General features: G+C 37.8%; 1 pseudogene; it reads left to right on the forward strand.

Moving 5' to 3' along the window:
- Nucleotides 1-18,927: 18,927 nt before the first annotated feature.
- LOC106700714 (endogenous retrovirus group K member 25 Env polyprotein-like) lies at nucleotides 18,928-23,549 on the forward strand (annotated as a pseudogene).
- Nucleotides 23,550-25,016: the final 1,467 nt, after the last annotated feature.

The following is a 25,016-nucleotide window of genomic DNA, read 5'->3' on the forward strand; positions in this document are numbered from 1 at the left end:
TGCCCATAGAATTCTCCAGGCAAGAATACTGGAGTGGGTTGCCATTCCCTTCTCCTGGGGATCATATCAAACCCAGCTCTCCTGCATTGCAGGTGAATTCTTTACTGCCTGAGCCACCAGGGAAGTCCCAGACATTTTGGAACTACTACCTATAGACAAAGACAGTTGTATTTCATTAATGTATAGTTAGGTTTGAGGATAATGGAGTGAAGAGACTAAAAGGAGAGAAACAGTTCATTTGAAGCCTTAGCAGAAGAGTTTTAATATGACAGTGAAGTTGGAGGTGTTTCAGGTTATTGCCTGTGAAGTAAATGTTCATGATATGTAATACTGTAAATCAGTGTCACTGAGGGAGTGTTCAAAGAAAGTAAGATACACTCAATGTTACTAGACAGGGGAACAATATGGTTGGTTGATCCTTGGACAAAGTGGGGGTTGGGGCACCGACTCTTCATGTGGTAGAAAATCCACTTACAGCTTGTAGTCAGTCCTCCTTTTACACTGTTTCTCTGTAACCATGGATCTGCTTCTGCAGATTCAGCCAGCTACCAACTGTATAGTAATTTAGTACTTGCTGTTGAAAGCTATCCACCTACAAGTGGACCCAAGTGGTTCCCACCTATGTTGTTCAAGGGTCAACTGTATATAGATGAAGTTCAAAGATGGGTATGTATTGGATCCATCAAAGGTTACATACCAGCTGGCAGTACCCAAAACTGGGTGCACTGGGATGGCAAATGCTTGCCTGCCAAAAAAGAAGAAATTTGCTCTGTATTGCTTCCTATAAGGACCTCTGCAAGACAGTATCCAAATCAGACATTAGAAGATAAAATGTTTAGTTCAAAAACCAAAAGGAAATTAAATACTGTTTCTCTGGAAGTGCAAATAATGGCATCCCATGTCATACTGAAACAGGAAAGGAGCTAACATACAAAGCAGCTTAACTTTTTAAAACTTGCCTAAACTTGTCTAACAGTGTATCAAAAACTGGAGACACTTTGCTGACAAAGGTCTGCATCGTCAAAGCTATGGCTTTTCCAGTAGTCATGTACGGATGTGAGAGCTGGAACACAGAGCTGAGTACAGAAGAATCAATGCTTTTGAACTGTGGTGCTGGAGAAGACTCTTCAGAGTCCCCTGGACAACAAGGAGATCAAACCAGTCAATCCTAAAGGAAATCAACCCTGAATATTCATTGAAAGGGTGGATACTGAAGCTGAAACTCCAATAATTTGGCCATCTGAAGTGAAGAACTGACTCATTGGAGACCCTGATGCTGAGAAAGATAGAAGGGAAAAGAAGGAGGGGTCGGCAGAGGATGAGATGGTTCAATGGCATCACTGACTCAATGAACATCAATTTGAGCAAACTCTGGGAGATAGTGGATGACAGAGGAGCCTGGTGTGCTGCAGTACATGGGGTGGCAAAGAGTCAGACATGATTTAGTGAGTGAAGAACAACTACAAAACTTGCTTAAAGGCAAAAGGAAACAACAAAGAAAAATGAAGCACCCTTATTAAGAAAAACATATAACAGGAATAAATATTTCTGCTGTCATTAAATTAACTTAAGTCCCTCAAAGTCTGGGACATTGAAATTTCTGGAAAGGTATGAGTGAAGTTGGGAGATCCCCATGCTGTAACACCATTGCTTAGATACCAGGCATTGTAAACATCAAAGCTCAAAGCAGCTTCAAGTCAAGTAGAAACCTGCTAGTAAAGAATCTCCATTGGAGACAAGTTTGGGACTTAAAAAAAAAAAAGCCCTTCCACTGGATGTGGAGATTTTAGAGCAAAAGAATGCAGTCAGTCCCAGTCTTCATGGTGTAGTGCTAAGACATTAGAAGATTTCACTGAAAACTGAAAAAGTCATATAGACTAGGAAAAAAAGCAAGGGTGGAGCTGTGAATGAACACATTTAATTTGAGGGATACCTGCTTTAATTGTAGGATAACTGTTAACAAAAGATCATGGTTGTATCATCATTTAGGAAGAAAATTCTCACAAGTAAAATAAATTAAAAGTGAAAGGAATATTAAAATACCAAGATAAGAAAACCTCCAGAATTAGCTATGCCTGAAACACCAGACCGATTATCTGGTTATGTATTTATTCAAGTTATACTCTCAGAAATATTTATCTTCACCCTGTCTGAGAAGGCAGTATGATAAGGGTGTTCAGCTCTTACCTCCTCTATGTGTGCTTTCACCATAAACTTATTCAGAGATTCCTCCTAACTACATTTAAGTGTGTAGGTTGAGGACACTGGAAAACTGGGTTAGATTGGCATCCTATTGACACCGACAGCATTGACTTATTCAATAAATATTTTCTGATGTCTTTTAAGCCACTTATTCATTCAGTAAATGAGTTTTGAATGGCTCCTATTTGCTGACTCTGTTCAGGCATTAATGATTCAACTGTGAGCAAGATGGTATTCAACTTCATAAATCACACACTGGAGTGTGAGACAAACAAATTATCCTTTATGTGAGCAGCTGAGGAAGGACAAAGGGCAAGATCTTTGTAGGAGAGGATCTGATCATGAAATTGAGAGCATGTGATATTAGACATATCATCATTCAGATACTGAAATCAATAAAATTGGGTCACGAGCAGTGTTAAAGTGACAGTGATGCCAATACTATATACATGGAAGGCAAGAATGCTTTAAAGGACTGGGAAATGTCTGTAGCAAGGAATGGTGTAGGTGGTAGACTCTGATATCAGACATGCTGTTCAGAATGAGTACAGTTATAGTGGAGAAAGGGAGACTAAGCTGAGATTGAAAAAAGTCATACCCAGACTCACTCCAGGCCAAGTGGTTCTGAAGGATGGGAAAGAAAACAACCATCTCCTGAAAGAAATGTAAGAGGAGTAGAAAATAATCAGATTTCAGTTAAAGGAAGAAGGTGAAAGGAACATTAAAGACTTTGAGAAGAGAGAGGAAATGGCTGATGACTAACTATGTATTCCAGAGGACAAAGTGGGAGAGTTATAGAAAGTGGGATGGAGTTTGTCAGTTACTATTCTTGACATAGATTGTGTCTGAAGATTAGGGTATGTGCAATAAGAAGTGACTTGGGAGACTGCTATATCTTGGGGTGACCAATGTCAGTGCTCAAGTGGTCAGTTGTGTCCAACTCTTTGTGACTCCATGTAGCCTGCCAGGCTCCTCTGCCCATGGAATTTTCCAAGCAAGAATACTGGGGTGTCATTTCCTACTTCAGGGGTTCTTCTCAACCCAGGGATCAAACCTGCCTCTCTTGCATCTCCTACATTGACAGGCAGATTTTTTACCACTAGCACCACCTGTGAAGCCCTAAGAGAAGAAAAGATCCTGTGCATTCATGGCCTTTGATCAGTTTTGGACTTAATGGCCTGCATATTGAATGCTTTCTTCTCACTTCCTTGTGATGGCAAGCACTGTATATCACATTTGTGCCCTATGTGGGTATCCATCTCTCAGTTGCTTCAAACTTTGGGAAGAGGGATAATCAGTTGGCTTTCTGTCAATTGCACATCCCAATTCAAGGATCTTACTCAGGTTTTAGAAAAACAAAGATGGTAGATTATAGAACTTAAAGTTTGAATTATTATTATTTTTTCATTTCAAATCCAGTGTTCTTTCCACTGCACTGCTGTACTTTTAGCAGTGAAAAAGAACTGATTACACAGTATAGGATAGGGAAGCCTGACGTGCTGCAGTCCATGGAGTTGCCATGAGTTGGACATGACTGAACAACTGAACAATAACAACACACAGTATATACTGCATTAAGTAACTGTTAATATCCTTCAAAGTGATACCTGTGAATCATCCCAGAAGTAGAGCAGATACAGAAGCAGTCTGTCATCCATTTCCATCAAAACCAACACAATTTTCCTAAAAATATTTAAGTAAAAGTTTAGGTGATCACTTTTCTGCAGATCCAGTTATTCCCATGAGATAAGATCTAATATAAATTATTAGACAGGTTTTTACTTGTACCCCTGCCAGGGTTCACTTCTCTCCACATGAAGTCTCAAGGAACTTTATGTCTTATGCATAAACTCTGAAACCAAACTGGATTAAAATCCCAGACTGACCAAGATTTAGCTGTATAACCTTTAGCAAGTTTCTTAATCTCTCTATCCCTCAATTTTTTCATGTGAAACAATAGAAATAATGATATTATCTACCTCAAAGGGTTGTTGTGAAGACTCAATGAATGAGTATATGTAAAATGTTTAGAGGATTCCCTGGGCACAGAGAAAGTACTACGGAAGTACTGTTATTATCATTTTCTTTCTTTTGACTTTACCTGAAGTTTCTTTGGATATCCACATATTGGATTTCTCTTACAAGTTTACACAGAGGACCTTTGTTGTTTGTGATTTTAGCTTTCCTGGTTTAGACTGACTTTATCATCTTGTTAAGATCCCATTAATGCTAATGAATTTGTTAATTCAACAAGTATTCATTGAGTGCCTCTTATGTATCACAATTTGTGACATTACTGGTGAACAAGACAGTGTCTACCTTCAAGGAGTTTATGTTCAAGTAAAATAAGATGGTTAGTAATCTGCAAGTTTGGGGAAATAGAAATTTAAATACCATATATTATGAGATAGGTGAAGAAAGGCTTAATTAGAAGTCAAATGTCTGGCATCATTATTTAAATTTTATCTTTTAAAATGTGGCCTGTGGTGGATTCATATTGATGTATGGCAAAACCAATACAATACTGTAAAGTAATTAACCTCCAATTAAAATAAATAAATTTAAAAAGTAAATAAATAAAAAAATAAAATGTGGCATTCAGCATTGCCTATATTTTATTTAAAATTATTAGATATGGTGATCGTTCCTAATTTAGATTTTCTTTAATTTTTTTTTTTAATTTAACAAGGATGTACTCTATTGGATTCTCTCTTTGTTCTCTGATCCTTTCTTTGGTTCCAAAATCATCACTGGTCAGTAAACACATGTTGAATGAATGGTTATTTTGCCTGTCTTATTAGCATTGTAGAGCCTACATTGAAAACAGCAATTAGCTTGATTCACAGTGTTACAATGAATCTTACTAAACCAATTTTGTCCACTGCAATTATAGGTCCCAGAGCACAGGACACTCCTATGGCAGATACCATATTCTGAAGAGCAAGTAGTATTCACTTTTTCTTTGCTGCTTTGATGGTCATAAGCAATTTACAAGTGGTAGAGAAAACCAAAGCTACAGAAACAATTTTCTGAAATGGTCCTTGTGTGATGAGCACAGAGAAACTGTACTTAGTTATAAAAGTATTAACTACATTTACAGTATTACAATAAAGTATTAAAGCTACACAGTTAAGTAGCAACATACTGCTTAATTTAATATAATTAGGACTATGTAAATCTATAATGCATATGTCATATCTTTTTCTAGAATGTCCCACTGATATTTTTTGAAAATTGACTGAGGAAGCATCAAGTAAAAAAAGAGCTCTGAATGTGCAAAATTAATAATGCTAAGTTCAGTGAGGGCTCCTGGTTTGGGAACTGAAGTTGGAGAGCTTTTGAAGTCTACATAATAAATGAAACAGCACCCCACTCCAGTACTCTTGCCTGGAAAACCCCATGGATGGAGGAGCCTGGTAGGCTGCAGTCCGTGGGGTCGCTAAGTTGGACACGACTGAGCAACTTCACTTTCACTTTTCACTTTCATGCTTTGGAGAAGGAAATGGCAACCCACTCCAGTGTTCTTGCCTGGAGAATCCCAGGGACGGGGGAGCCTGGTGGGCTGCCGTCTATGGGGTCGCACAGAGTCGGACACAACTGAAGTGACTTAGCAGCAGCAGCAAGAGCTTATTCAGCCATCTGGAAGCTGAACTGGATGTATCTTGGATCTCATGACTTCTGTGAAGAAGGTGATTTTTTTCAGGCATGACTCAAAGGAACTGCTGCTGCTGCTGCTACTAAGTCACTTCAGTCGTGTCTGACTCTGTGTAACCCCATAGATGGCAGGCCAGCAGGCTCTTCTGTCCCTGGGATTCTCCAGGCAAGAATATTGGAGTGGGTTGCCGTTCCCTTCTCCAGGGGATCTTCCCAAACCAGGGACTGAACCTGGGTCTCAGGCATTGCAATCAGATTCTTTTTTGACTGAGCCATCTGTTGGTAAGCAATCAATTGTAAACTGAATGAACATTTCCAAAACTTGATGACAAAGCTCAGAGACAAAGATAAGTTTCTTTTGATAGAGCAAGTACGAGTGAGCCAGGCAGGGGACACACTGAAGTGATGTATAAATCTCTAGAACTACAATAATAAAGGATTTAATTTGCAAGTGTTTGTATATTTCAATCACTTATTCTATGGGCACCATCATAATAAAAAATTGAGTTATAAATACATGCATTTTCAAAAGTATAAGACAAATATTCCTTACAATACAAAGTCTTTAAGTTTTATCAGATCAGTTCAGTCACTCAGTCGTGTCCAACTCTTTGCAACCCCATGAACTGCAGCGTACCAGGCCTCCCTGTCCATCACCAACTCCCGGAGTCCACCCAAACTCATGTCCATTGAGTCGGTGATGGCATCCAACCATCTCATCCTCTGTCATCCCCTTCTCCTCCTTCCCTCAATCTTTCCCAGCATCAGGATCTTTTCAAATGAGTCAACTCTTCGCATCAGGTGGCCAAAGTATTGGAGTTTCAGCTTGAACATCAGTCCTTCCAATGAACATCCAGGACTGATCTTTAGGATGGACTGGTTGGCTCTCCTTGCAGTCCAAAGGACTCTCCAGAGTCTTCTCCAATACCACAGTTCAAAAACATCAATTCTTCGGTGCTCAGCTTTCTTTATAGTCCAACTCTCACATCCATACATGACTACCATAGCCTTGACTAGATGGACCTTTTATAATGAGCTACAAATACTTTAAATACATCAACAATGAAGCATCTGACATTTTATCATTTCCAAATGAGTATCTATTGGTTTTTAAAGTTTTCTGTTTGTTAAAGAAACCACACAAACTTTACATTTTATTTTCAGTTTATTTCATTGTTAATTAAAACATACATAGAAGTTGGCCATAAAAAAAAAAATGGAAGACAGCCTTTGTCAAAAGATATTTATGGTTTCTATTACTAGGAATGAATCAGCATTGCTCTATATACTTTAACTACAAAATAGCTTCCTGAATCTACTTTTATACCATTATGTACTATGCCAAGGTTTACTGCAGGGTTTGTGGCTGAGCAAAAGAGATCCACAGAAAAAAGAATAATTTACTGTATGTAGCTAATATATGATTTTATAAATCCTGTATATAGTGTATAAAAACTACTCTTGCAAACGCATGATTAGAAATTGTTCAAAGATGCCAGTTACACATGACTGTATTTTCTTAAATTAAGAAATCCATTTATAACCAGAATTTCCTTTTTGTCTTCAAGTTACTTATTCCTTAATCATAATATATATTACTGATTTTATTATTTACTGGAGTAGATTGAAATATTCATCTCAATTCTAACTCCTCACATCCATGCCATGACCCTATCATGAGAAAGTATACTTCCATACCTACTTCTTGACTTTAGCCTAACCATGTGACCTGCTTGACTAATGGGATGTTAGTAGACATGATATAAACAGAGAATTGAATTGAGATTATGTTACTGAGTTTAACTTCTTGAAGTCCGGGAATCCTATGTATATACTGCAGAAACAGAGAGTTTTACAAAGGGTGAAGTACTTAGTCAACAGAAAACAAACAAAATGTTTGTTGGCCTGTTTCCGAATAGTTACTGAAGTTATATTCATCCATTAGCATAGTAGACTAAGTTATTTGGATTCATTTTGAGTAAATTGATAATTGGTCAGATAACTCCACTTCAGAAGCAGTTTGAGCCTCCAATCCCCCTAACATTACTTATCCCTGCTTCTAACCAAGAGATATTTTTAAGTAACAGTTTCACAGTAATTATAAAAATTTAGACACAACTTGAGTTACTAATCCCATTGCATGGGACCACTTGGAGTTTTTATTTATGTGCAAAGTTGTTAAGGTTAAAGAAAACTTTTAAGGGTAAGTATTTTGCTTTACAAAGGTAAGTTTGAGTTTTAATATAAACTATCTCACTGAATTTCAATATTATACAATTTGATGTGTAGGAAAAATACTGATAATTACTGGTGAATACATGATTATTTCATATTATTGCTAAAAAATATTGTAATTTAAGTTAAGAAGTATATTAATAAAGGATCCTTTGGGGATGTCAAACATGGTAGTTCAAATTCCTAAGGACAAGAATTACCTACACAGAGTTCCCTGAGCCTATGCCCCAGAATGAGGCATCTATAGAATTGACCATGTGTGTGTGCTTAGTCACTCAGTCATGTCTGACTCTTTAAAACATCATGGACTGTAATCCACCAGGCTCCTCTGTCCACGGGGATCCTCCAGGCAAGAATACTGGAGTGGCTTTCCATGCCTTCTTTCAGGGGATATTCTCAACCCAGGGATCAATCCCAGGTCTCCCTCATTGCAGGCAGATTCTTTACCATCTGAACCATCAGTGAAGCCCTGACCACAGCTGGAACAAATCTGGACCAGAAAACAGCCTCAGTACAGTCAATCAACACTCAGTGAAGGTGAGAATAGACACTTAACTTTCATGAGCCCTGAGTGCTGTGATGGCATGCTATTAAGGCTTATTGTGTCATTAGTATACCAAGACACCTACTATCTTTTAAGACTTTGGCTTATTTACTGTTCAAATTGTTTTATAAACCATTTCATCTCACACAATGTCTCAATCACAGTAAATCTGTTGACTGATGGATATTCAGCTTTAAACTGAAGGAATTTACAATCTTACTGAAGATTTAAAAGTCTATATGAAAAATTATAATAATGCAGGGCACAATATGATTGGACAAATGTTTTTTGTGTGATGGATGTTACAGGAGTTCAGTTTGGTTAAGTCACTCAGTCGTGTCTGACTCTTCGCAACCCCATGAATCACAGCATGCCAGGCCTCTCTGTCCATCACAAATTCCTGGAGTTTACTCAAACTCACATCCATCAAGTCGGTGATGCCATCCAGCCATTCCATCCTCTGTTGTCCCCTTCTCCTCCTGCCCCCAATCCCTCCCAGCATCAGAGTCTTTTCCAATGAGTCAACTCTTCGCATGAGGTGGCCAAAGTATTGGAGTTTCAGCTTCAACATCAGTCCTTCCAATGAACACCCAGGACTGATCTCCTTTACAATGGACTGGTTGGATCTCCTTGCAGTCCAAGGAACTCTCACGAGTCTTCTCCAACACCATCTACAGTTGAAAAGCTCAATTCTTTGGTGCTCAGCTTTCTTCACAGTCCAACTCTCACATCCATACATGACCACTGGAAAAACCATAACCTTGGCTAGATGGACCTTTGTTTGCAAAGTAATGTCTCTGCTTTGTAATATGCTATCTAGGTTGGTCATGGCTTTCCTTCCAAGGAATAAGTGTCTTTTAATTTCATGGCTGCAATCACCATCTACAGTAATTTTGGAGCCCCCAAAAATAAAATCTGAGACTGTTTCCACTGTTTCCCCATCTATTTCCCATGAAGTGAAGGGACCAGATGCCATGATCTTCATTTTCTGAATGTTGAGCTTTAAGCCAACTTTTTCACTCTCCTCTTTCACTTTCATCAAGAGGCTCTTTAATTCTTCTTCACTTCTGCCATAAGGGTGATGTCACCTGCATATCTGAGGTTATTGATATTTCTCCTGGCAATCTTGATTCCAGTTTGTTCTTCATCCAGCCCAGCGTTTCTCATGATGTACTCTGCATATAAGTTAAATAAGCAGAGAGTTAGAAAGAGGAAATAAAATGTAGAAGATTGGTGACTCTTTGAAAGCTAATGTAGGGGAATCGATGAAGTCTCTTGAAGGAACAATTTTGGGCTGTATTTGAAGGACTGATTGAATATAGAATATTTAGAGGATAGGGAAATGCATTTGAGAAAATAAAATATAGAACAAGGGCACGATTGAACTCAGGGACAGGTATGTAATTGAGGGGGTATCTTTGGAAACAGACTGTATTGGATTCAAGTTTTACCTCCTGTCCACTTAAGCAACTGAGGGAATATTACTTAACATTTCGAGGCCTTTGTTCTCTTCTCCAGACATGAGCTACTTTCTTAGTGAGATTATTCTGAGATCAAGTGAAGTAGGTTACAAACTTACAGGCATATTTCATACATTAATGAAAGAAACTATTAATTTCTATTCCTCATTTGATTTTTTCTCATTCTCCATATACTTATTTTTGCTTTACAGTCTTATTTCCATTTCTGTGATCAATACCTATCTACTTTTTTAATACTCATTTTAAGTCTGGGAGTTTGAAGCTAAGAGAAAAAGAGCCATAATACTGGGAGATGAATAAACAGAATGAGATTCTAGTATTCTTTTTTCAGTTAACCAATGTAGCCAATAACTGTCTTCTAAACAGTGATACCAAAAGAGTTATGAATTTCCATGTATTCTGGGGTATGAATAATTAGGAAGGGGAATCACAAGTGAGAAATGAAAAATATTTTTTTTTCTTTTCCAGGAGTTAATAAACAGGAGCAAACAGAGGGTAGCAATAGAGAGAGATTAGGCAAGAGGCATGTGTGCACACGTACTGTTACACTCACACACAGCATCTTATCACAAGGTTTTCTGAGGTTTAAAGTGCCAGCACTGAGACATGTTCAATGTTTCACTGAAAAACGTGTCTTTAGATGCAAACAAACTTCTGCATTATTTCTAGGTCAAGAACACATGTTTTGAATGAAGATGCTTTCTGCTTTCATATTTATATTTGCTATGATGTTGTCCTTGTTGTTTTGCATCTCTACAAAACATTGCATTTATAACATTGTTTATAAATAAATAAAAATGATTTTCAAAAGAGCAAACTAACTTGTATTTGACAGAAGCACCAATTTTTTTTGGAGGACCCTCAATTCAGAAATAATTTTGTTAATCAACACAGTTCAAAATGTAAAAGCATGCACTTATTTACAATGTGTTAAATAGAACTAAAATACCTAATAAAAATTACTTTGTTGAGATTATGCTTCACACTTTTTAAGGCAGACTTGTGGTGGAATTGGGGAAACTCAGTTCTGAGGTGCAATAGAGATAGTAAAGTCCAAAAAAACAAATGGAGAGGCCAGAGAGAACAGAAGTTGTAGGGTGTCCTCTCTCTGAGTTATAATTGTTCCATGAGCTCTAAGGTTTCAAAGGGAAAGAGCAACTTGGGCTTAAACTTGGTCATCATAACAAGAAAACTCAGAGACATTTTCGGATGTGACAGAGCAGCACACGTCCAGATATCAAGCAACAGTGAAAGCTCAATGCAGAATTATTATATTTTCAGAATAGAAAAGAGTATTCAATTTCTACTGGGGAAGCTGGAATGAGTAGGAAAAGTGTCAGCATGTGGTTGGAAAGGGGTATTAGAGCAATTTTTAAACAATATGTTTTTGTATTGGAAAAACTGTTGTGATTTAGTGAGAGCCAAGGTGGATCAAGGAATAAAGTTGGTGAGGAATAAAGTTGCTCTCCCCACCTACAGCTGAGCATCACCTCAGTGATACCAGTCAAGTAACCTGAGACTGAAGTCACTGTAGCAGGGAATTATACCTTGAATGAGAGAAAAAGCACAGTGAATGTAGTGGAGACTAGAGGATGCCTAAAGCATGATGCTCACACACAATAGGGCTTGCCTCAGGGACACTGGATCGTTCAGTAGCAGAAACATTCCAGGCTTCATCTAAACAGCAGAGATTTGTAATATAGAGTAGGCTTGGTTCTTTCATTGGTCCAAAATGAGCACATGGATAAAAGGATGAACAGGGCTGGACAAACAACATGTTAGATGGAACATTAATTTAAGATAAAATAAAAACTTTAAGTAGAAATCAATGTATTTATCATATTTTATTCCTGGTAACTCTGATGGAACAAAATATTCTCAATGCTGAATATTTTTAGGCTTTGATTATTTTATTTAAGAAATTTATGAATTTAATTAAATTTATTTAAATCTTATCGCATAGATTCTCACCTATTATATTGATGAGATACATAATATACTCATCTGAGCCTACTTGGTACCCTTCAAAGATCTTTTCACAACTATTGGTGAGGCTGTAAGCATAAGACAAGACTCCAGTGTTATGTTCTAGCTGCTTAAAAGTTTTTGGCCTAGACTGTCTTCTACCCTATACCAAATTTGTTCTATTCTGGTTTCTATTTTTTTCTTCCCTGTTGCTTTGTTCTCATTGTTTTTTTGTTTTCCTCATATGGGATTTCCCTTAGATTTTTTGTTTAGCTTTGATTTGTATGAACTTGCCTTTGAGTTTTTCTCGAGGATATTCAAACTGAGGATTTTTAAATCCTGCCCAAGTAACAGATCCAATGTTTTCAGTTCCCCTACTCCCATTCAGATCATTTGCTTCCAGGTACTCATTTGTCTAGGAGGGCATTTCAAACACAAAATTCACCATATGCTGCTGTTAAGTCGCTTCAGTCATGTCCGACTCTGTGCAACCCCATAGACGGCAACCCACCAGGCTCCTCCGTGCCTGGGATCCTCCAGGCAAGAACACTGGAGTGGGTTGCCATTTCCTTCTCCAATGCGTGAAAGTGAAAAGTGAAAGTGAAGTCGCTCAATCGTGTCTGACTCTTAGCGACCCCATAGACTGCAGCCTACCAGGCTCCTCCGTCCATGGGATTTTCTAGGCAAGAGTACTGGAGTGGGTTGCCATTACCTTCTCTTAGTCACATTAGTTTAATTTTGGTAAAACACTAAAGTTCATTGCTGAAATATGAAATAAAAACTTTTTTCACCCCGTTTGTTGGAAAGCTTTCTTAAGGCAAGGACTTGGATTTTTCCGCCAGCACCTAACACAAAGCCCAGTCCACAGCTACACACATGCAGCATTTAGCAAGTAGTAGACTCATAAACTGACCTACTGACCCACGTAAATGAATGTTCAGTTCAGTCGCTCAGTCATGTCCGACTCTTTGCAACCCCATGAATCGCAACACACCAGGCCTCCCTCCCAGGACTCCCAGAGTCCACCAAAACCCACGTCAATTGAGTCAGTGATACCATCCAACCATCTTATCCTCTGTCATCCCTTTCTCCTCCTGCCCTCAATCTTTTCCAGCATCAAGGTCTTTTCAAATGAGTCAGATCTTTGCATCAGGTGGCCATGGTATTGGAGTTTCAGTTTCAACATCAGTCCTTCCAATGAATATTCAGGATTGATTTCATTCAGGATGGACTGGATGTATCTCCTTGCAGTCCAAGGGACCCTCAAGAGTCTTTTCCAACACCACAGTTCAAATGCATCAATTCTTCAGCACTCAGCTTTCTTTACAGTCCAACTCTCACATCCATACATGACCACTGGAAAAACAATAACCTTGACTAGATGGATCTTTGTTGGCAAAGTAATATCTCCACTTTTTAATATGCTGTCTAGGTTGGCCATAACTTTCCTTCCAAGGAGTAAGCGTCTTTTAATTTCATGGTTGTGGTCACAATCTGCTGTGATTTTGGACCCCAAAAAAATAAAGTCTGACACTGTTTCCCTATCTCATTGCCATGAAATGATGGGTCCAGATACCATGATCTTAGTTTTCTGAATGTTGAGCTTTAAGCCAACTTTTTCACTCTCCTCTTTCACTTTCATCAAGAGGCTCTTTAATTCCTCTTCACTTTCTGCCATAAGGGTTGTATCATCTGCATATCTGAGGTTATCGGTAATTCTCCTGGCAATCTTGATTCCAGTTTGTGCTTCCTCCAGCCCAGTGTTTCTCATGATGTACTCTGCATATAAATGAATAAATGAAATCAAATACCCTCTAGGGGATCATAAACCTACTTTAGGAGGAGATTGGGCTATATAAGTTTGGTAACTGTAATACATGTGCCATTAAATTTCTCTAGAGGAAGTTCAAAATGCATTTTTGATATTTTGAGCTATAAATATGACATATTAGTTCAGGTGTAAAATACAGTGATTCTATATATGTGTACACACACATTATATGGAAGTCCAGTTACCAGTTGCCACCACACAGTTTTTACAATATTATTGACTATAATTCCTATGTGTACATTATTTCCCTATGACCTATTTATTTTATAGCTGGAATTATGTTCCTCTTAATCCCCTTCACATATGTCATCCATTTCCCATGCTCATCCTAATTCTCTTCAATATTTATCTTTCTTTTTGTAATCAACCTCCACAGGTATGTGAAGAATAAATGAAAACAGATATTGATCTATATCCTCTGGTATCACCTAAAATCTTAACTTTGCATTTCTGACAGAAAGTTACATTTTAAAACTCAGCAGTCTGACAGCTAGTTTCTAGTAGCTGATAGTGCTAAGTTTTCCGATCTGTTTTCCTCCCCAAAATTCTAACCATGACATAAGCAACCTTAATTTATCACTGACATCATCATTTATTACAAGCCTTCATCCTAACAATCCATTGCCTTTTAGTGTCCTTTCTTTTTACTTATTTATTTTGATGGCCTGCCCAGCTTTGAGTTTTCCTCACATTCCCAATTTGCCTTTCAGCCAAGTGGCTAGTGCTGACTGAGGAGCCATCACCATCCATCACCATCAGCAGGCTGCACATTATTCATTGCATTTCAAATGGATGGTGCACTTCAGTTTTCACATCTTCAGTGCCTTTGGCCTCTGCCAATAATTCTTCCACTTTAATATTTACAAGGCACCCAAAAGTTTGGATGTTTGAATGTCTGGCTTTGCAAACAAGCAGGGTACCGCAGAACAAAGTCTGTCTAACTTTGTGTCTCTTCTTTTGGTTTATGAGTGCAAAGATAGGCTGGAAATTCTTTGTACTTTAGTGTTGAATCACCAACCCTGTAATCATATTAATCTCTTTGGTGTGGAAAATTGTATTCTTTATAAAGACACAGTTTTAAATCTTTCAGATGAATAGAGTTTTAAAAGTCCAATGAATTACTTTGTTTGTTTATATAAAACACTTACTTCCAATAATTGAAGTGCAAGTTATTCTTACAATGTGATCATAATTTATATCTAGAATAGAGCTCAGATTGTAAAATAAATATTGGTTATTTTAAACATATGGTGCTTTCTGTTTTATTTTTATTTTTGCTACAAAGACCTGAATCTTGGTTCGCTCTTGCAGACTTTGTTGATATAGACAAATTCAGAGAGAATATAGTAATAGCTTTTGTATTTGGTGGCCTAGAAAGCTTATAAATAAAACTGTATTAAGCTGAAGAGGATGTGCATTGAATATTGGGAGGTTTAATTTTAATTAGACAAAAATTACCATGAAATCTTTTTTTCTAATAGTTTTATATCTTAAATATTAGATCCCAACAGAACATTTTAAATACATTTTAGATACCACTTTTAAAACTTTTTATATGTATTCAATAAATAGGGTAATAGCATAATTTATTGTACAAACACTTCAGATAGTGGTGTTAAAATCAAACACAAATGGAAACTAGACTTGAAAATTCTCTAAGACAAAACTAGTTTAGTCATACAAGCAAAGCTTAATTTAGTTTATTTTGAAAGACAAGTAAGGCTAAGTTGACCTAGGTGACTTCTTGCTTATGACTTTGAAAATTATAAGTGAAACTTAAATTATCCTTCAAGGTTGATATGAGATAATCACTAACCAATGTCCTTTCATTTAAGGAAATTCTAGCATGATATGCAATCACTGTGAAGAATAGTCACTGCTTCCATACTACATAAACTGCTGTATAACAAAATATCTCTGGGCTTCATTCCATGTTTGGTTTGAGTGCTTTGATTTGGAAAACTATTTTTGATGTGTTCACAATAAACTTGTAGTTGCTATTTCAGTGGTTCATGGGTTTGACTTATTTTTTCCCTGAACTTTTAACAGAAAGAAGAGCAATAAAAAGACCAAAAATTGCATCCATTTTCTAAATATCTATTTACTTAATTGATTATATTGATAATCTCTGAAATAGCACTATTCAAAATCTAATTTCAAAATTAAAATTCCTTCTAAAGATAAGTCCATGCACATGAAAAAAAATGTCTAAAACCTTTTTTACAAATTTTAGAACATTTAAAAATAATATAGACCCAAAATATTATGGTTACATAGTCACATACTGCAATAAGTTTCTTAGTCACAGTTGTCACTAATATCATCTCAGTTTCAGAAAAAAAAAATGTTTCTGAAAAATATACGAGGTTTTTATACGAGACCATAAATACGTTTTTATGGTCTTTTTCAAAACATGTATGCCTACAATCTACTTCAAAGTTGCAATTTAATGGGTAACCCAAAGTTCATGTCTTCAATTAACACTTCTCTGTAGATCACAACATTTTTAATTGAAAAATATTGCTTTTCTAAGAGCTAACATACCAGATAAGCTCAAAGCAAACTAAGTTAAATGAAGGATTTTTCTAAGTCTAATTAAATTTAAGCAAATATATTTAAATATTTAATCTCATATATTAATGCACGTACTGTATTCTGTCTCCACTCAAAGTACATTCCTTTGATATATAATTTTATGAATGAAAATCTCTAAAAACTTATCTTTGTTTATGGTACAGTTAGTATTAAATCATTAGGTGCTGCAAAATCATAGGTCATCTTAATTCATAAGATTTTGGTTTAATAAAAGCTATTTAATAATACCCCTGTAAAAAGTATGTTTTTATATCATTGGATAAATTATTTTTATTTAGATTGTAAATGTCTCAATTAATTTCACATATTTTTATTTCAAATGATATAGTAAGTGTTAATTTAGTGACTCCATTAGCAGATAAAAAACATCATAGATTTTTACATGATACCAGTTCTACATCAGTTGATCAGAACCTTGAAATACAAATTTAGTTAGTAACTGTTCAATTTTTTTCCCCATCTAATACACAAATTCCAAGTGGAGCTCTGGGAAGTTAGTTCCCATCCCCTTGTGTCTTCTTATTCCACCAAAGAGATGGAGGGAAACACTACTGATGGTCACAGCCAAGGTATATAAGCCCAAGAAAACACTGAGATTTAATCAGAAGAATATAGAACACTATCTTCTTTATACTTCACCAACATACCAATAAGACTAGTAACAGTTAAGGTTACAGCTAAAAGAGTAGCAAGACAAAAATGCTCCCTGAAAAGGAGTATTTCAGCATGCCTATATCTATTTTAAAAATAGAAACAATAGTTAATAACTTAAAAAAAAAAATGAGCCTGAATGGTTTTGCTGGTGATTTCTACCAAACTTAAAAAAATAAAAAAAAAATTTAAAAATCCAATTCTGCAGTTTTTTCCTAGAAACAGAAGCAAAAGAAAAACTTCCTAACTTTTTTATGAAGCATTACCCCAGTATCAAAATCAGATAAATATGGGACTTCCCTGGTGGTCCAGTGGTTAAGACTCTGTGTTCCCAATGCAGGGGGCCTGAGTTCCATCCTTGGTCAGGAACTAGATCCCACATGCTACAACTAAGAGTTCACATAACACAGCTAAAACCTGGTGTAGCCAAAAAGATAAATTAATTAAAATAACCATTTTAAAAGTCAGATAAATATGTTACAGGAAAGAAAAACTACAGACTGATAATTCTCATGAACACAGAAGTAAAAATCTTCAACAAATATTAGCAAGGCAAATCAAGCAATGTGTAAAAGGAATTATATACACTATGATCAAGTACCAAGTGAGATTTTCCCAAGTAAACAAGTCTGATTTAATATTCAAAAACAAATTAATGCAACAAAACCTTGCCAATGGGGTAAAGAATAAAAACAAACAAAAATACACGATCACATCAACTGATAAGAGTAAAAAGCATTTAACAGCACTCTCCTTTTTATGATAAAAAATTCATCAAACCAGAAATTAAAGAGTACTTTCTCAACTTGCTAAAGAATACCATCACAAGATCTTCAGATGAAGTCATACTTAATAATGATAGACTCAGGAACTTCCCTGGTGGCCCAGTATTTAAGAATCCAGCTGCAATCCAGGGGGCACCAGTTTAATCCCCAGTCTCTGATAGGGCAACTAAACCCAATTCACAACTACCGAGCCCAAGCATCACAACTGGAGAGAAGCCTGTGTGCCATAACTAAGACCTGACACAGCAAATAAATTAATAAACATAAAACCAAAATGACTATTTTAAAAAAATAATGAGACTCACTTTTTCTCTTGGATTGAGAACAAGCCAAGGATGTCCTCTCCCACTACTTTCTTTCAACATCATATCAGAAGTCCTTTCATACTGCAACAAGGAAAGAAAGTGAACGCTATATAAATTGGAAAGAAAAAAATAATACTGTCTTATTTGTAAATTACATGATGATCTATGTAAAAAACCTTAAAAATTCTAGAAAACTTTGCAGTGGAAAAATCTGGTATCAGGTCTTTCATGATCATGATTAATTTTAAAGAGAAGAATCATGTTGATAGTACACACTTTTGGTATGTTATGAAAATGGCACTTTATAGTCTTCCTCTCACAAACCCATGTGCCCAACCTAATCACGAGAAAAAGTCATACAATTCCTACTTAAGGAACATAATACAGAGTATCATTAATCCAGGGGTAAAGGATCTGCCTGCCAATACAGGAGATACAAGAAATGAGAGTTTGATCCCTGAGTTGGGAAGATCCCCTGGAGTAGGTAATGGCAACCCACTCCAGTATTCTTGCCTGGAAAATTCCATGGATAGAGGAGCCTGGTGGGCTATGGTTCATAGGGTCCCAAAGAGTCAGACATGACTGAGCACACACATGCACTCCTGTAAAGCTTACTAGACCATCAACAGAGAAAGTATCTTAGAAAATGTCCCAGCTAAGGAAAGTCTAAGAAGATAAGATGATTAAATGTATTATGGTATGTTGGGGGCAAGAGTGAGGCACTCCGCCCATGGCAAAGGTCATGAGGAAGGAGGCTCGACATACGCAAAGGCGGGATCGAGCCTCAGGTGTCCCCCTGGAAATCCTCGAGCATCTACCCCCATAACCAGAGCCTGCCTGCTTACTACAATTGTCTCAGCCCCTCGGATACCAGACTCCACGGCTGCCACGACCCCGCAAGAGGAAGGGGCCCCCTCTGCCTCCGCTTCCCCCGCCAACATGGGAGACACCACGGACATCGAGACAATTGACTTCAGGGACCTCGGATGAGCAAGGAACGGATCCACCCACCAAACAGATGTCTCAGCTTCACATACGGGACACTACTCCCCCTGATTCCCTGTGCCGCAGAAACATCCCAGGCCGCCTAACTCAGGCGAACCGGAATGCCCCCATACCCACTTGGGGACAAATACAAACTCTGTCACCAGGCACGAGGAATGACTTCCTCGCAGGGATCTCCAGCTTCTCCTGAGAAAATGTTTATTGCCATGCTTGCCTTGCTTTCCTGCCAGGTAAGTGCCTCTCCTATTCCAGCTAAGTATTGGGCATATCTCCCAGATGCTCCAACTTTCCAGATTGTTTCCTGGAATAATGAGCCTATACGGGTCAACCCAGACCAACCTCAGCTTTTGGGAGGATTCTATACTTCTTACACTAAAGATAAATATCCTATTAATTTTAATTATACCTTCAGGGGATTAATAGACGATCTTCCTGTTTGCTTTAACTTCCCCAATAATCCAAAGAGTTTTATTACACCCACTAAAGAAGGGTGCATTGGGGCCTCTACAAAAATAATTATAACAGATTCCTCAAAAATAGATTCCCAGTCTTTACGTCATTGGGTAGTTTGGGTATTAGTGGCCCGCTTGCCCAGGATCCATGACCCTTATGTGACCCTGCGCTTTACACCCCCTCCCGGTTATCCAAAGTGTTATAAGGTTGCTCCTTCAGATGAAGTGTGGAAGACCATAGATGGCCGTACTAGGTATCTGACTTGGACAACTTGTACTTATGGTTCAAGGATTGATTATAGGATACCAGGCGGTGGGAATTATACTATTCAGGACTGGAGCAACCCGAATCCGGGTGAGGATCCATTGATCAAGATAACATTTAAAGGCAGATTTGAGAATTGGAATAGGATTCCTCTTCCTTGGCCTACGCAAGCCACTAAATGGCATATTAACCAATTTGTTCCTTCTATGCTGTCTTATACAGCTAAAAGCAAAACCTATTGGCAACCTGAGATTTGGAGAGCCCTTGCTGCTACTGCCCCCATTTCTGAATCTCGCCCAGATAACGATTCCACTTATTCTGTTTTAGCTTGTTTACCCTCGCCTTATGTTTTCCTTTTTACTAATGATTCCAACAAACTTAATGTATGCATGAATTATTCAGGTGGACTTAACGTGGTAACTTGTGAACAATGTATGCTTTCATCCTGTTTGACCCCTCAATATAATGTTTGCTCTTTTGTGGTGTTGTGACGCCCACACTATCTCCTGATACCCGTGATGGTGACCTCCCACTCGTATGACAATTATGGTCTTGCCGTGTTACAACAACTACAGGATTTAATGTGATCGTGACAGTTTGTGGGCTTACTTATTTTAGGAATATCAGCTTTAATAGCAGCAATTAGTTCTGTTACTGCGGCAGCAATATCATTGACTCAACAAGTGCATACTGCCCAATATGTTGATACCATGTCTAAAACTGTTTCTTTAACTCTAGCAACTCAGGAAGCTATAGATAGGAAATTAGAGATGAGAGTAGATGCCTTAGAAGAAGCAACTATGCATATTGGGACTGAGTTACAGGCTTTAAAGATGAAGATGGCTTTGACATGCCACGCTGATTACAGGTGGATATGCGTGACATCTTTGAAGGTAAACAAGACAGATTATGAATGGGAAAAGATTAAAAATCATATCTCAGGTGTTTGGAATAGTTCTGATATTGGCCTGGACTTAGGGAAACTTCATAATCAAATACAGACCTTGGAACACTCTCGACTGGATTTTACCGCCACTGGAGCAGCTAATAACTTTTTTCATACCTTCTCTAACTATATTTCTGGAAAAAATATTCTGTCTAATATCCCTAGTTATGCTGTCGTTGGTGCTCTAATCCTACTTCTCATAATCATTCTTCTTTGTATTATCAGGATTCTTCGGCAGAGCATTTGGAAGCTCACGACTGAGCTGCATCTGGTTGTTTTAAGAAATAAAAAAGGGGGAGATGTTGGGGGCCAGAGTGAGGCACTCCACCCGTGGCAAAGGTCATGATGGAGGCTCAACATACGCAAAGGCGGGATCGAGCCTCAGGAGTCCCCCTGGAAATCCTCGAGCATCTACCCCCATAACCAGAGCCTGCCTGCTTTACTACTTTGTGCTCCCACCTACACCTCTGACTTTACGGGGGGCTGTCCCCCACCACCTCTTTCAGAGAAGGAGTTAACCTAGAGCTCCAGTTAATAAAAACTCCTGGGCATGACAAGAGTGTTTTAACCTACAAACTCCTCTGAAGGTTCTCTAGCCTGCCTGACAGGCTTGTCCGGCCACATGTGATTGCTCACAGCCTCCCAACTGTGAGAGGTACGAGATGCTTTAAACCTTCTAAAAACAGGTTTCTTAGAAAAGTTAGAAAACTATTAGTATAAGCATAATGGGCTGATTAGAAATTGTATTGGTGAAGGGTTTTTCATTTGTTGAGCCAATGTTTGTTGCTAAGTCTCCATATCCCCTGCCCTTACACACATTAATGAATATATAGAAGAAATAAGTATTAACCTTTGATATTAATCACGTTAGACCTTAGGCTAAGTAAATTCTTTCCTTAACTAAAATCCACTACACCCTCACCCTATAGGAATGTAACTTTATTTGGGTGGCGTCTGTTTCAAAAATAATCACCCCTGGAGAAATAAGTGTCCTGGTTGACTGACTACTGTCACAAGGAGAGGGTCATAAATTGTCAGCAGGCCCCCTGGCCAGAAGATGATGTAACACCCCTAAGACCTCTGTATATATTTGTATGAAGCACCTGACTTTGATAAAAGTCAGGACTGCTGACCCCGCGTGACTTTTGTATAACATCTCAGTGCATAAAAGTAAACCATGGAAAATAAAGAATTGGAATCAGTTTCTCGAAATACTGGTCTCCCCATGTCACTCTCTCTCTCACTCTGGATGAGTCTCCATCTGTAGCGCAGAACCCGCCATGCTTACTAATTATGCCTGGGCTTCTAAGATCCGACCGGGGAGGCCTCAGTGTCTCCTCTCCTTTGGGAGAATGGAAGGATGCCTGTGGCCTACATAAATGGTGCAAACTTCTTGTCTTGAAGTTTTATTGGTCTCCCATGTAAACCAAGCTACTCAGCCTCTTTTCTCCACTGAATTTTCCTACTGAGCTATCCTCATTCTATTACTCTTTACATCTCTAATTAATATCTAATTGAAGCTATTGTATCCTGATCCTCGCCGACGCCGTCCCCGCTTCGAATACCCTGGATCAGCCGGGGCTGGACCCCGGCAATGGTATCCTTGATAGAATCTTGGAACAGAAAAGAGCAACATCATTTTAAAACTAAGAAAACCTGAAAGTATGGATATTAGTCAAAAATAACGTCAATATTGGCTCATCAATTGTGACAAATGTCTCCTATGAATGTAAGATGAAGATGTTAATAATAGTGCTAATAGAGGGAATCAGGTTTGTGCATCTGCAAACTATCTAAACTACATTTGTAAGTTTTTTGTAGACCTAAATCTACCCTAAAATAAAGTCAAAAATTAAAATAAAATCAACAATATAGTACCATCAAACAAGAAAGTGGACAGAATTGAGATTTTCACCACATAAAAATTGGTAAAAGCACTGTAACAAAAGCATTCAGAATCTACATTCTGAGGCAAGACTGCTTAACCTCTATTTCACTGACATATTTTATACACCTAATACAGTTGTCTGTGTTTCCACTGACCCTGCCAAGAAGTAGCCAAATGGCTTGTGTATCTTGCAGGCCTTAGATAACACAGCCAGTTTTTACTTTAAGAGGCTGACAGGGGATGTGATGTCCTACTGCTAGCCAATACCAGCCACATTAACCAGAAAGTGCTTATTTTAAAGGTGAGCCCCTGCACTGTTTGTCTTGATAGAGAGACAATTACCTCAATTGGTACCTTCAATTACCTTGCCTCTGGGACTCTTGGGTGAAAAGATTATTGTTGGTCCTCTTTCATGTTTATCCATGTGATAAAAGTAAAATCTTTGTACAGAGCACAGGCATCACACACGCTACCAGATGAGACCATGGCAGATGCTGTAATGGAGATCTACCACAGCCATTCTGACTTCTCTCTTACTAATATATCTCATTAAAACAAACCCAGGTAAAATGCTAAACCATAGGGAACACCAGGAGAGAAGTACTAGTGAGGATTTATTAAAAGAGAGAGAGAGAGAGAGAATGGAATATGTGGTCATTTAATTTTATATATTTCCACAGAATTTTCAGTTGCTAGGGTTTTTGACTTGCAGCTTTTTTCATGTGTTACAATTTAGGTTTTATGAGTATAGTTCCCTATTCTATATAAGAGATCTTCCTTGTTCATCTATTTCATATACAGCAGTGTGTATATTCAATGTCTTATAAGAACAAAATGGAAAGAATCTAAAAATCATACATGCATATATGTATGTATAACATGTAGAGAGAATCACTTTGCTGTATACATGAAAATAACAAGATATTGTAAATCAAATATGCTTCAATAAAAATATAAAATTCCAATGTTTTTGGTACTTTTTACTCATAACGTTTTTGGTCCTTTACTCAATAAAGGACAGAAATGGTATGGACCTAAGAAGCAGAATATATTAAGAAGAGATGGCAAGAATAAACAGAAACTGTACAAAACAGATCTTCATGATCCAGATAATCATGATGATCTGATCACTCACCTAAGCCAGAAATCCTAGAATGTGAAGCCAAGTGGGCCTTAGGAAGCATCACTATGAACAAAGCTAGTGGAGATCATGGAATTCCAGTTGAGCTATTTCACATCCTAAAAGATGATGTTGTGAAAGTGTTGCACTCAATATGCCAGCAAATTTGGAAAACTCGGCAGTGGCCATAGGACTGGGAAAGGGCAGTTTTAATTCTAATCCCTGAGAAAGGCAATGCTAAAGAATGCTCAAACTTCCACACAATTGCACTCATCTCACACACCAGCAAAGTAATGCTCAAAATTCTCCAAGCCAGGCTTCAGCAATATGTGACCCATGAACTTCCAGATGTTCAAGCTGGGTTTAGAAAAGGCAGAGGAACCAGAAATCAAATTGCCAACATCCACTGGATCACCGAAAAAGCAGGAGAGTTCCAGAAAAACATCAATTTCTGCTTTATTGACTGTGTGGATCACCATAAACTGTGGAAAATTCTGAAAGGGATGGGAATACCAGACCACCTGACCTGCCACTTGAGAAAGCTGTTGCAGGTCAGGAAGCAACAGTTAGAACTGGACATGGAACAATAGACTGGTTCCGAAGAGGAAAAGAGTACATCAAGGCTGTATATTGTCACCCTGCTTATTTAACTTATATGCAGAGTATATCATGAGAAATGTTGGGCTGGATAAAGCAAGCACAAGCTGGAGTCAAAATTTCTGGGGGAAATATCAATAACCTCAGATATGCAGATGACACCACCCTTATGGCAGAAAGATATGAAGAACTAGAGAGTCTCTTGATGAAAGTGAAAGAGGAGAGTGAAAAAGTTGTCTTAAAACTCAACATTCAGAAAACTAAGATCATGGCATTTGGTCCCACCACTTTATGTCAAATATAGAAACAGTGCAAACAGTGGCAGAATTTATTTTTGGGGGACTCCAAAATCACTGCAGATGGTAACTGCAGCCATGAAATAAAAAGACACTTACCCCTTAGAAGAAAAGCTATGACCAACCTAGATAGTATATTAAAAAGCAGAGACATTACTTTGTCAACAAAAGTCCATTGAATCAAGGCTATGGTGTTTCC

The sequence above is a fragment of the Bos mutus genome, chromosome 6 (assembly GCF_027580195.1).
Source record: "Bos mutus isolate GX-2022 chromosome 6, NWIPB_WYAK_1.1, whole genome shotgun sequence".
Lineage (NCBI taxonomy): Eukaryota > Metazoa > Chordata > Mammalia > Artiodactyla > Bovidae > Bos > Bos mutus.